The sequence below is a fragment of the Manacus vitellinus genome, unplaced genomic scaffold (genome assembly GCF_001715985.3).
Source record: "Manacus vitellinus isolate BGI_N305 unplaced genomic scaffold, ASM171598v3 scaffold_3_pilon, whole genome shotgun sequence".
Lineage (NCBI taxonomy): Eukaryota > Metazoa > Chordata > Aves > Passeriformes > Pipridae > Manacus > Manacus vitellinus.
The window spans coordinates 43,300,133-43,312,737 of NW_021940535.1; the positions used below are offsets into that span (position 1 = coordinate 43,300,133).

Consider the following 12,605-nt stretch of genomic DNA (forward strand, 5'->3'; position numbering starts at 1 on the left):
TGATACTGAGAAAATAAGAACAGCAGTTGATGGAAAGGACAACATATGTTGTTTGTTATAATTTTTTCCACCTAATTTTTCAGATACAAAATAAAGATCTTATAACAGTTCAACGTTAATGCTGACAAGACTACTTCTTTTACTAAAAATATTGAAATTAGGATACCTGTTTCATCATATGGGAGCTGTTAGCTGACCTTTTTTCCAATTGCACTATTATCTACAGTACCATTTCTGAAGGTTTTAGTCCTTCCTTTTGGAATATCTTTTAAACTCATCAGGATGTTGGAAATATTTCACTGAACAAGACCGTCGTTTTTGTCAATGTTTAAAACAAACAAACAAACAAACAGAGTTTCTAATTTTTTTGTAGTCTTGGCAGCTGTGGAGAGAACTCAAATGCTTCCCTCAGTAGTCCTTTGTTGTGCTTGTGGTGGGTGGTTAGTGAGCCCTGTGGTTAAACCTGGAATGGAGGAAACTTGGAAATGAAGCAGGAAATCAAGCAGAGACTTGCAGCCAGGGCAGCGTTGGTGGTATAGTGGTGAGCATAGCTGCCTTCCAAGCAGTTGACCCGGGTTCGATTCCCGGCCAACGCAGCTGCATTTTTGACACCTTTCCCAGAGGTGCAGTGCTGCCATCCACAGGAATCTCAGAGTGGATGGAGAAATGGGTCACCAGGAACCTCATGAGGCTTAACAAGGAGAGATGGGCAAAATAATGTGCCTCCATAGACATTGAAAACCCGCATTGTCAGGAAAGGATGTGAGAATCCTGGTGGGTACCACATTGCACATGATCCAGCAAAGTGCCCTGTCAGGAACGAGAGCCAAGGGTGGACTTGGCTTCATTAGACAAAGTACTGTCCATAGGCAGAAGGAGGTTCCCTTCTACTGGGCACTGGTGAGGCCATTCTTGTAGCAGTGTCTGTGTCCAGTTCTGGGCTCCCCAGTACTCAAGAGGCGTGGGAGTACTGAGCAGAAAGCAGAGAAAGTGCCATAAGATGGTTACAGCACTGCAGAAACACTTCTGCTGTGAAGAAAGACTGGGAGAAACATTTAGCCTGCAGAACAGAGGGCTAGGATGGCTAATCTTATTCATATATATAAATAGCTGAAGGGAGCATGCAGGTAGAATAGAACCAGGCTGTGCTCTTGGTGCCCAGTGTCAGGACAAGAGGGAAGAGGCACAAACAGACACATGAAAGGTTCTCTCTGAACACTAGGAAGCCCTTTTTCACTATGAAGGTGACCAAGCACTGGCACAGGTTGCCTACAGAGTTTGTGGAGTCTCCATTCGTGGAGATATTAAAAAACTGTTTAGCCATGGTCCTGGACAACTGATTCTAGATGTCCCTGCTTGAGAAGTGAGGTTGGACCAGATGGCATCCCGAGGTCCCTTCCAAACTCAGCCATTCTGTGATTCTGTGTGTCAAGCCAAGCAGTCAAGCCAAGGTGAGAACTGAGGGCAGAGGACCAATATAAGACTTTAGCGATTTCTGTAGGAGTGGGCACAGCACCAGGAGCTGGACTGAGAGACAAAGCAGCCAAAGGAAGAAGTGTTACTCCAGCAGAGCTTGAGGAATGCACACAAGCTATGGTTCACTACAGAGCCAGTACTTAGTACCTTGAGATGATACATCAAAGTTGAGAGGTAAGTACCTCTCAGGAAGACTCACTGTATGAGTGCTCTTTCAGGTCTCTGAGAATGCCCACCAGTTTTGGTGATGCAATTAATCACTGTCAATTCCATGGCTCAGATTCCTTTTATGCATGAAACCTGACTCTTGACAACTCTTTCAGAGAAAATATTCTATCCCAAAACAATTTTGAAATAATTTCTATTAGATTTCCTAGAGTTGTTGATATGACAATTGCAGACAAGACCTACTCACATGTTAGGCTGCAGTGAATGGAAGAAAATGTGATTATACTAAATGTTCACTTCTTTTGTTTCAGTCTATTTTCTTTTTTCTTCAAGAGGGAAAAAACACACCCATAAGTTTACAGAAATCAAAAGAAGCAAAGGGCTAAAGGAGCTGAGCTAGCCTAAGGAGAAGTTTTAGCCATTTACACTTCATAGCTAAGAATGGGTAATGACTAGAGTTCCTAGGAGGAGTGGAGAATGGGAGATGCAAGCTGTGAAAACGTGATAGATTTACAAAGGGCAGATATTTGAAAGAGGATGAAATCCTCTGTCCTGAAGGAGAAGAGGTTCTGGAAGCAGAGGGTAGGTGTTACTCCAGCAGGAGGCAATGGACCAAAAATCAAACCAGAGGGGTTTTAGTTGTCCAGATTCTCATTGCAACTTGTATGTTCCTAAACCTAAGCTAATGGATCAAAATGATTAGCTGCTCTACTTGAATAAAATTAAACTTCTGCTGGAAAAAAAATATTTACTTGTTTATATAAGCCTGGAAAATGCTCCAAAAAGAGGTGCTACGCCACCTAGGCACAGAGGAACACAAAGGACACTCCACTTCAGAGCGAGACCAGTGACTAGATGGAGCAAGCAAAGCAACATGCTTCATAGGACATGGGTTACTCAAGGTCCATTAGTAGCCACCCCTATCAACTTCAGGCTCTCAGATGACAAGTGAAGAAGACAATGACATATGAGACTTCAAGAGGGATTTAAACTCAGTGTATTACATGCCCACAAATTTCAAGTCAATACTATAAATGTACCTGTTCTTGTAAAAGCTGTTCTCATAGATACAACTGTGCTTCCCAGACATGTTTCTTGAAGTTTCTTATACCTGTGGTCTTCTGTAGTATATGAAAATATCAGCTGAGGCATTTTCTCATGGCTTAAAAACAGTAACTTTGCTGAAAACCTGTAAGCTGTGAGATGCTTCTGGATTCTTTCCATTTTTACTGCACAGGAAGGCAATGATGCCTTTTGTTGTTTGGTTTTGTTTTGACGCTTCAGTTGGAATTGTGCAAAGTCATGAGATGTATAACTGTCCTTCTAGTCTGCACAATGATAGAATTCTATGCCCGAAATAATCATTTAGTAGCATCTCACAGTCTGTTAGCTACGAGCTGTAATGTAGATTTGCAATCAGCTCCCAGGAAAGGTACAACATTGTTCCAGGAGCAGGATGAAAACCATGTTCATATACAACTTCATTCACAGAATTGTATCACAGAATCAGAGAATCATAGAATGGTCTGGGTTGGAAGCGACCTCACAAATTATCTAGTTCCAACCCCCGCGCTATGGACAGACACACCCTTCACTAGACCAGGTTGCTCCAAGCCCCATCCAACCTGGCCTGAAACACTTCCAGGGATGGGGCAGTCCCAGCTTCTCTGGTCAACCTATTCCAGTGCCTCACTAGCAGTAAAGATTTTTTTTCTTATGTAACTATAACATTTTTTGCTAATATAAACCTACTTTCATTTTGAAACCATTCCCTCTTGTCCTGTCACTACATGCTCTTGCAAAAAGTCCCTCTCCATCTTTCTTGTAGTTATTGCACGTTGATTTATCCCTTCTTTTGGAAACAGGAAAAGAACTTACCTGTTGCTAGTATGGATGGCTTAGAAACAGAAGGGAAAACTTTGTAGCAGTATCTGCTTCCTGTCCACTTACTCATTGCAGGAGCACAATGTCTAAAATGTCTAAATTATGTACAAAATTTGCAGCATCCTTCTTAAAAAAACAGTCCTTGAGCTTTCCATCTACAATAATCCAAGCAAGAGATTTCATTATTTTAAATATCAATTATACTGATTTTTTTTTAATAAATTGTTTAAACAGTTAACATGCTCACTGTTATCGTTCTGCTGCTTTCTTCAGCTTTCTACTCTGGTTCTCTGTGTTCACATTTTAGCATTTGCCTTACAATTAATTAACATAATTTTGGAGTATGAAGCACACACATTTATTCAGCGTTTGCTACACTCTCAGTGAAAGTAAGTGCAAAAATACTGAGGGTCTTGCAGTTGGAGCTTATAGGAAAAGGAAGGAAGGAAGGAAAGGGAGAAAAAGGAAGAACATATATATACACCTACAGACATACACCCACGTGCCTTTCTGAGTGCCTGATTTGACTTACATAGCCATAGCATTCTGTCTGAGAAATGCACAATAAAAACAGTATATTTTTCCCATTTCTTTCCTTCACCTCCTCAAAATAGATTCAGAGAATTTATACGCTCTAGTATATTTTTCAAGTATCCAGAAGGAAAAATATACTTTCAAGAATCTTATGAAAATTCTGTTAATACACATCTTGGCCTGAGACTTCTTTGAACATCAAAGTAAGCTACAAGTTAATTCACTTGCGTCCAGCTGCGTTTGGTGGTATGCTCATCATATTGAAGAGGCCCTTTTCTGTTTCCATCTTTCACTGCTTATGTCAAACAGTTTACAGAGAGGCAATATAAATTCAGACAGAGCTGTAGGAATGCCATCAATGAGTTTGGGAGTTTACATTGTGTTTGTGTGAGGTCACTGTGTGTTGTCTTCAATGATCAATGGCTTAATGAATGCTTTTAAAGCCAGAGGCTACCCTCCGTGTCTTTAGTTACTCCATGTTAGGTTATGTTTTATTAGAAGGGCTCAGGCAATTCTTCTCTTGCAATTTTTTTATAATGGATTTGTGACTTTTCAGTGGTTTTTTTGTGGCATTTCCCTGTACTCATAACAAGAAGTCAGGTGACCAGCAAGATAAATGATATTTAACCTAGTGGTGACAGATGTAGCAGAGGTGAAAGGGTTATATCTATTAATAAACAAAGTTTGAAAGCCTTTTAGCACCATCTTTCACATCACGCTTATCTGACCTTTTGCATGAGATAACTTCCACAGGCTTATTACAATGGGAGGGGAAAAACCCCTCAACAATTTGTTGTGTTTTTTTGTTCTGTTTTTATAAAAAAAAATTAAAATTAATAATTAAGAGTTTTATATTGTCTTCCTAAATGAATGACTGAAGTACTGATGATACTGCAGAGAGGATTTCACTTGGATGAATAAATATGGTAGGTTTATTTTGGTCCCAGTGGGTGCTGACATTTTAACCCACTTATCTCTGATTTATTCAGCCCTTGACAGTCCCAAAAAGTGATGCATTTTGCCTGAAGGCTCTGTAGGTGAGGCAAGTTGACATATGTTTTTTCTTTCTGTTAAGGGGGTAATCTCCTATACAGTCCAGTGGATGAAGAAGGGGAAAATGGAAAAAGAAAATGTTCATGATAAGGATTTTTCTCCCTTTTTTTCCAAGTTTCCCAGGTTTATTGTATAAAATAAACCTTAGAATTTACCTCAATAATCATCCACAGATTGTTAAAAATAAAATTTGTAACATGCTAAAGCTAAAAATGATCTGCGATATTTTGGAATAATTGTTTATTTAACTTCTATACTTATAAAAATAATCAGAGCATATATATATATGTATATATGACTCTATGTGGCTTAAGACTAGGTGGAAATATGTTTTATACTTACACACTTAGTCAAATTCCAATACATCTCATAGCATATAGAATCATAGAATCATTAAGTTTGGAAAAGACCTTCAAGATCATCAAGTACAACCTTTGACCAAATACCACCATGTGAACTGAAGCATATCAAGAAGTGTCCTGTCTACTTGTTTTTTGAACACTTCCAGAGACGTTGACTCCACCACTTCCCTGGGAAGCCTGTTCCAATGCTTAACCACCCTTTCAAACAATTTTTTTCCTAATATCCAACCTGAACCTCCCCTGGGACAACTTGAGGCCATTTTCACTTGTCCTGTCACTAGTTGCCTGCCTTACTGTGCTGCAACCTCCTTTCAATTTGTTGTAGAGAACGATAACGTCTCCTCAGCCTTCTTTTCTCCAGGCTAAACAACCCCGATCCTCATAGGATTTATGTTCCAGACCCTTCACCAACTTTGTTGCCCTTCTCTGGACCTATTCCAGCACCCCAGCATCTTTCTTGAAGTGAGGGGCCCAGAACTGGACACAGGATTTGAGGTGTGGCCTCATCAGTGCCCAGTACAGAGCAATCACTGCCCTGGTCCTGCTGACCAAACTATTTCTCATACAGGTCAGGATACCAGTGGCCTTCTTATCAACCTGGGCACTCTGATGGCTCGTGTTCAGCAGCTGCCAACCAGCACCCCCATGTCCTTTTAATGTTGGGCACTTTTCCAGTCACTCTTCCCCCAGCCAGGAGCACTGCCTGGGGTTGTTGTGACCCAAATGCAGGACCTGGCACTTTGCATTATTGAACCTCATACAATTGGCCTTGGCCCACTGATTCACCCTGTCCAGGTTGGGCCTGATCCCAGGGTCTGAGGCTTAGTTTTGTGCTGCACCACAGACAGATCCTGGTCTAAAACTAAGTGTAATGACTATCAGAGAACTACCAGCAAAAAGGTCTGATCCTGTATTTCTGAGTTGTCTGTGAAAATGGAAGCAGAAGAATCCATGGAAAAGGAAAATGAGTAGGACATGTTCATAATATCTTGCTTCAGTAATTCTGGGAGAAAGGACAGGTGCCCACCATGTCAGCTGGGAATGCACACAGGAGTTTGCTTTGTTTTATCTTGAAGAGCACCTTGTGTTCCTAGCTAGTACCTGAAATGCTTTAGGATGCCCTTGAAGCTAGAACATAATAAATTTACCCATACTAAAACCTGACTGAAGGAAGGTACTCCCCAGGGAGCACAGATCTTCTCTTCCAGGGCATGAAGAATCAGCTGCCTCAGTAACTAATCTGGTCTTCAGACTCTGGTTTTCTGGGATATGTGTCTTCTTGCTAATTCAATGTCAAGATGTGCAGAATCAGAAATGTTGAATCAAGAAGGTAATTTCTTTTATAACTGGTCATGTTAACACTCCTGCCCTTTTAGCTACATAGTAGTTAATTTTTGACTGGAAATCAGTTGAGGGTTTGTTTGTTTTTTTTTAAAATGAGATAAACTTAATCAGATTTCTGCTGTTTCCTTGTCTCAGTTTAGGGGGTTAAAAAAAAGTGAAAACTTAAAGAATTTTTTTCATTTATTCTCCTGCTTCTTGTAGACATTGAAAAATATAATAATGGTAATTTGAGAATAAGGCCACCTAGATGAAGGAAGTATATTATGATATTTTATTCTAAATAAGTTATGCTAAGGACTGTCATTTTCACAGTCATGAAAAGCTAAATAGGGATTTAGCTGGACTTGGGTCACCAAATTCCTGATAGAAACCATCAGTAGCACAAAGAAAGCAGAAATCACGAGTAGGTTTCCACCTCATACTTCTGTCTTTGCATTTATGTATTTCTTTTTCATTTGAGTCTGTTGAACTACTTCAGAGATGTTAAAGTGAAATGGCATAATCCAGTTTCCAACAGCACAAGGGTAAAATTGACTGTTGATAGGCCACATTAATTTGGATGCCTAGAGTCCTGATCCAAGTCTCCTTCAAGTCAAATGACACACAGCCACTGATTTCATTGGAGATTGGCTGGCACCAAGCTGCAAGCAGAAACAGAATAGAAAATTCTGTTCTCTCTGTTCTGCTTGATCAGCAAGCCCAAGTATGGATCCCCATTTGGAGACACTTTAACATATGATTCAATTAGCAACTATTTTTAATCTCCATCCCAGAAAGGAATGTTTTATTCTTGCTTGATAAATAAACAGACTCACATGTCTAGATGTTTTCTGAGAGAACTAAGTCCTACTTCCATTGTTTTATCAACATTTCTGTCTGATACTTCACAACAGTTCAAGTATAATAACTAGCCTCAATAACTCTTTCCTGACTTGTATTGAGTCTTCAAACAACTAAGAAAATGAAACATGAAATTGCAATTTATGTGACCTGGATGGCATATGATCATTTTTTAGATAAAAAACCAAACCAAACCAAAACCTACAGTGCGCTTAACCTTTTCTTATGAAATATTCCCAGTCACACCACTGCTTTGTGCACATATTTCTCATATTCTCTGACACTCCAAAGACTGTCCCAAAGCGAACATAACATTAATCATTAGATCCTTTACTCAATTCTCTGGTTTGTTCATTGGAACTGAGATATTTCTGTGCTCAAACAACAAAACTAGAAGCATAAATAATGCCATTGTCAAATCATTCTTTTTTCTCTTTGTGCATTCTTGGTAATTCTAGAAAACCTTTAAGACAGTGGTCCTTGGCAGTTGCCGTTGAGAAGGCAGCATTGGGATGTTGCCATTAAAAGCAACAAGTTCAGTCATCGACAATTTCTTACTTTCAGGTTCTGAACTTTAGATGTCTGTCTCCACATTTAAAGGAAGTTTATGTAATTTCCTTATATTAATAAAGAATTTCATGTTATTGCAGTTTGACTAACGCTTGTACTCTGCAGGTATTAATGAACACTGAGATCTCTTCTTTTTGGAAACTCATGAATAGGAAAAGGAAAAGCAGCTTCCTTAAAAGAAATTATGTTCATTAGTAAGTGAAAAACCATGTCAGCTTAGGTGCTTCTACAGTTCCTATTACCATTACGTTAGAACAATTTAAAGTCTTTAGTATACTCTGTGAAGTAGCGAAGAACTGTCATTCCCAATTTTGCAGATGGGTGAAAAAGGCAATGTAGCTACATTTTGTGTCTCTAAGGCATAAAAAAAGCCAGCTGACTGCCTCAGGAAAATCTTTGACAGAATAGATACTTGAATCCAGGTTTTCTAATGGACTGACTAGTGGACTATTCTTTCTGTCCTGCAGTTGGAAAAGTTATTTTAAAATTGCAAATATACCTTTTGGTGCCTCAGAACAGTTTCCCCTCAGCAACTTCTACCAGCAGCTTGTATTCTGGTGCCTCTCTCCATTATCTTAATTTCTCCCTGTAGCTTTGTAGACACCTCCCTCCACTTCTTTCATTCTACCCATTCTACTTGGAATCTGGCCCCTTGCTCCCCAGTCTGCTATTCAGTGTTTGGAAGAGGAAAGGACAGATCATTAGTGCTCAATGGTTTTCTCAGCAGGTAATCCTAGCCAGATAAATTAGTCCATATTTAAAGCCCTAGGTCAGAGGGCTTTACTTTGTGGACAGTGGGAGGGTCTGAGTTCCTGTGCAGAAAAGACAAGCCCTTAGAGAACGCCTCAGTACAGGCAGTGCTTTTGCTGGCAATTAGAGCCAATTTGGTGTAAAATTATAGGTCTTGTGTCTTTGAACAAGTATGTTGAAACAGTTATCTCTCCAGCAATTTTGTGGTACAGACATACATTCGCAACAAAGCCATGTGAATCCATGAGAGATTTTCATGGGGAATCAGGGTTAGAAACATCCAGCCCTTGCCACTCTAATTAGGTATAGTTTGTTTTGCTGACTGCAGTCTTTAAAGCCTCCAGTAATCCTTCGTATATCGTAGAACGTGGTAGAACTAGTAAACCATTAGGGTCACAATACTTCTGTGATGTGTGTCCCTCTCTAAATTCTGGAGGTTTCATACCAGAGAGGATTGCCCTGCCCACATGGGGCTGGTCATTTCGGTGCAGGAGAGGGGCTGAGGTGACACGATGAAAAGGGGAGATCTTCCTTCTCTGTTCTCCTTTCCATCTGCTGTGGTGTGTGGCTTTGATCCCATTTGAATCCTTCTGAAGCCCTTACTCATGATTTATATTATTAATAATCACCTAGGAGGCTCAGTGGCATAGCTTGATCAAAGAGGGGTTAAAAGAAATTAGCAGTATGGTATTAAGCAGCCTGAAAAATCTGTCCAAAAAAATTTGGGTAAACACCTAGGTCAATTAGACCAAGTTGACTGGCTGCGGGTTTTTGGCTGTTAGTTTAAAATTGTATCACGTATGGATACTGCTATATATATATACTATATTGCTGTTGCAGGAGGGTAACCTTAGCCATAGTTTAACATAAGTGTTCTGTGTTGTGAACCTGTCCAGATAACTCAATTTGACCACCAGTATGGAACAACTTTTCATTCAGAGACTTTTGTTTTGCATTCAGTATTAAGTTTACTTAATATAGATTACCAGATACTCCAGGGAGAATCAGCTGCAATCACTGTTTAGTTTTGCCTTTGCAGAAATCAAATCAAATAACATATCTAAATACTTAAAGCAAAGTGGCAGTGTCTGTTCTGGTTCCATTTTCACTTGCTCAGCACTTTTTTTTTAGGAAAAGAAACCTCTTCATGCTTTCTCAGGAATTCACTAAAGATTAGTTTAGATTCACTAACAAGGGAGCCTAGTGGAAACTCCATAATGTTCCAATTTTCCACTTCTTCACCACAGATGTATTTTCTACCTAGGACAATTACATGCATCAGGATGGATCATAAAATGGTATTCACTAAATTTAATTTACAGTCTCTTATGTTTCCAAGTTAACTTTTGATTTTGATGGAAAAAGACATAGCCTTAAACCCATCAAGCTCTCTTAAAAAAAAAGCTAACTCTTTTAAAAAAGCAAATTTGTCTTCTAGCTATGAAATATGAATTGAATCTTTGTGGACTAAGCAATGCCAGGATTTCAGTGATGCACTGAGCTAAATGCATTGTTTTTACACCTCATGAAAATGAGTTTAGTCAGGTCTCATCCTACACTTGTGTATAGTAACTAGAGAGTTTGCCAGAGATATCCAGATACAGTAGCTTCAGAAGAGGATTACCATGATTTCAAACTGAATCATTTGCTATTGGATAACACATTTAAAGAAACCCAAGATTTCTTGGCTGATATTGAATGGAAATTCTATCAGAAAACAATTATACTATACTGGACCCCATCAACTGCAGCTCCGTGGGCATACTCTTTACTGGCCCTCCTGAAAACTGCTGTCCACACCTTCTTTTTAAAATATTACAGATATGTAATGATACTTTGGGAACTTATATACCTTAATTCTTAGATGAGGCTTCTGGATCATTCCTAGGGGATTTTTAATTCACGGGCATAAGGGTGAACCTGTGCAAATTTGCCACTGTAGGGAATCTTCAATAGTGGCAAAAATAAAGTAGTTATCTATACACAAAATTAATGTTTGGAATGCATGAATACACTCTAATTGGTTTTCAAGTGGTCAGCACAGAAGACTGATGGGCTTTTACACATACTTTGGCAAAAAAATGTTTTTGGAGATTTCAGCAGCAGCTGGAAAGAGCAATAGCATGTGCCCAGCTGACTCTGGAGCCAAAAAGCAAATTTTCTGTGCAGCATAGATCTAAAAATCTTTGGTTTAGATACCCTTCCTGACCTCTGGCAAATGAGTGAGTAAACTCAACCCAGCTAGGTAATGTCAGGCTTTTGCATCCCAGAATGCGCTGTTCATCTGCCTCAATTTTGGCAAGTATGTGCATTAGCATTTTGTCCAGCAGAGGGTAGAAATAAATGAACTCAGTGGGGCTCTGGTACCTGCAATACTTGCCTTCTGACTTTATGGACAAAATCACCTACCACATCCATTTTCCATGGGTAATAAAACATTCTCAGTTAAATAACATTAGCCAACACAAAGCAGTCTATGGCATCAGAAATAAATGTATTTCCTAGGTAGTCAGAAAAACCACAGGGTGCAATGTGAAGGAGACCAAAAATGCCTTAAGATGTTCGTTGTTGCTGCTGTGAGGCAGAAAACATTCTTAGCTGCCTGCCTTTGCTGTAAAACTGATCTGTACTTTTTCCAACATTGTTTGGACAGAAAACAAAAACACAATAGCTATTTCACTATATAAAAAATATGGGTATCTAATAAATGTCTTTTCAATGATGAACTAAATTTTGGTTTTGGAAGGAAAGAATATGTTTGAAACATGACATACCTATTTATGTTAGATCCTCTGTGAATTTAGATCTGTGCTGGTCCACTGAGCTCAGTCAAGTGGCACAGACTTTCTAAGAACTGACACTTCAATTTTAAACCAGCTGCAAAAACCTGCCTGCTCTCTAAATTTATAAATTATTGACATAGAATCAGGGAGACTGCAACACCTAATTGGGCCCTCTGGTCAATTCTCAATGGTCCTGAGAAGTTCACTGGTTTCAGATAAAGGTTTTTTGCTGAGCTGTAGGCTGAAATATTCCCAGAGTTTGAACAAATTCGTGTTCTTTGTTTGCTTTTTAAATAGCATATATGAAGGCCAAGTCTTGGGAAGGAACAATGAGAGCAAGATATGTGCTTGGTAAGGAAAAATTTGAGATTTAGAATTGGCTTCTAACATGGATTTAGTCTTGAAATATAATATCTTGAAAAGCAGAGGTGGAATTTCAACTTCTTGTAGTATTTGTGGTTGTAGATCTAGGAATTTATCTATAAAGTTAAGAGTGTACATATTTAGAATTATCCAACTGTGTATTACTGTATCAGTTGTTTTATTATTTCTGTATCAAGTACTAATATCACACAGTTATGGTTCTTAAAATATTTATGCAAAGGTGATCCACTAAGGAGGTGTTGATACGGAGTACAGGGAAAAGTGGAAAAGATTGTGCCCAGCACCTTGGAAATGGTCAGGCCTTTACTACTGGGCCACCTTCACCTTCATGGGATTCAAATAGATGAGTTGTCTCTAAGAGGCATCTTTAGCAGCTTAATCTAAGCTCATCACTTTTAAATTTGATTGTTGGAGACCATCTTCCACTGAAGACTTCCACAGGCTCCTGCAGAAAGAC

The 12,605-nt window shown here is 39.2% G+C and overlaps 1 non-coding gene across 1 annotated transcript; it reads left to right on the forward strand.

Annotated features, from left to right (window-relative positions):
* The first annotated feature begins 524 nt into the window (after nucleotides 1-524).
* Nucleotides 525-596, forward strand: TRNAG-UCC. Its single transcript has one exon. It is a non-coding gene; the product is annotated as a tRNA-Gly (tRNA).
* Nucleotides 597-12,605: the final 12,009 nt, after the last annotated feature.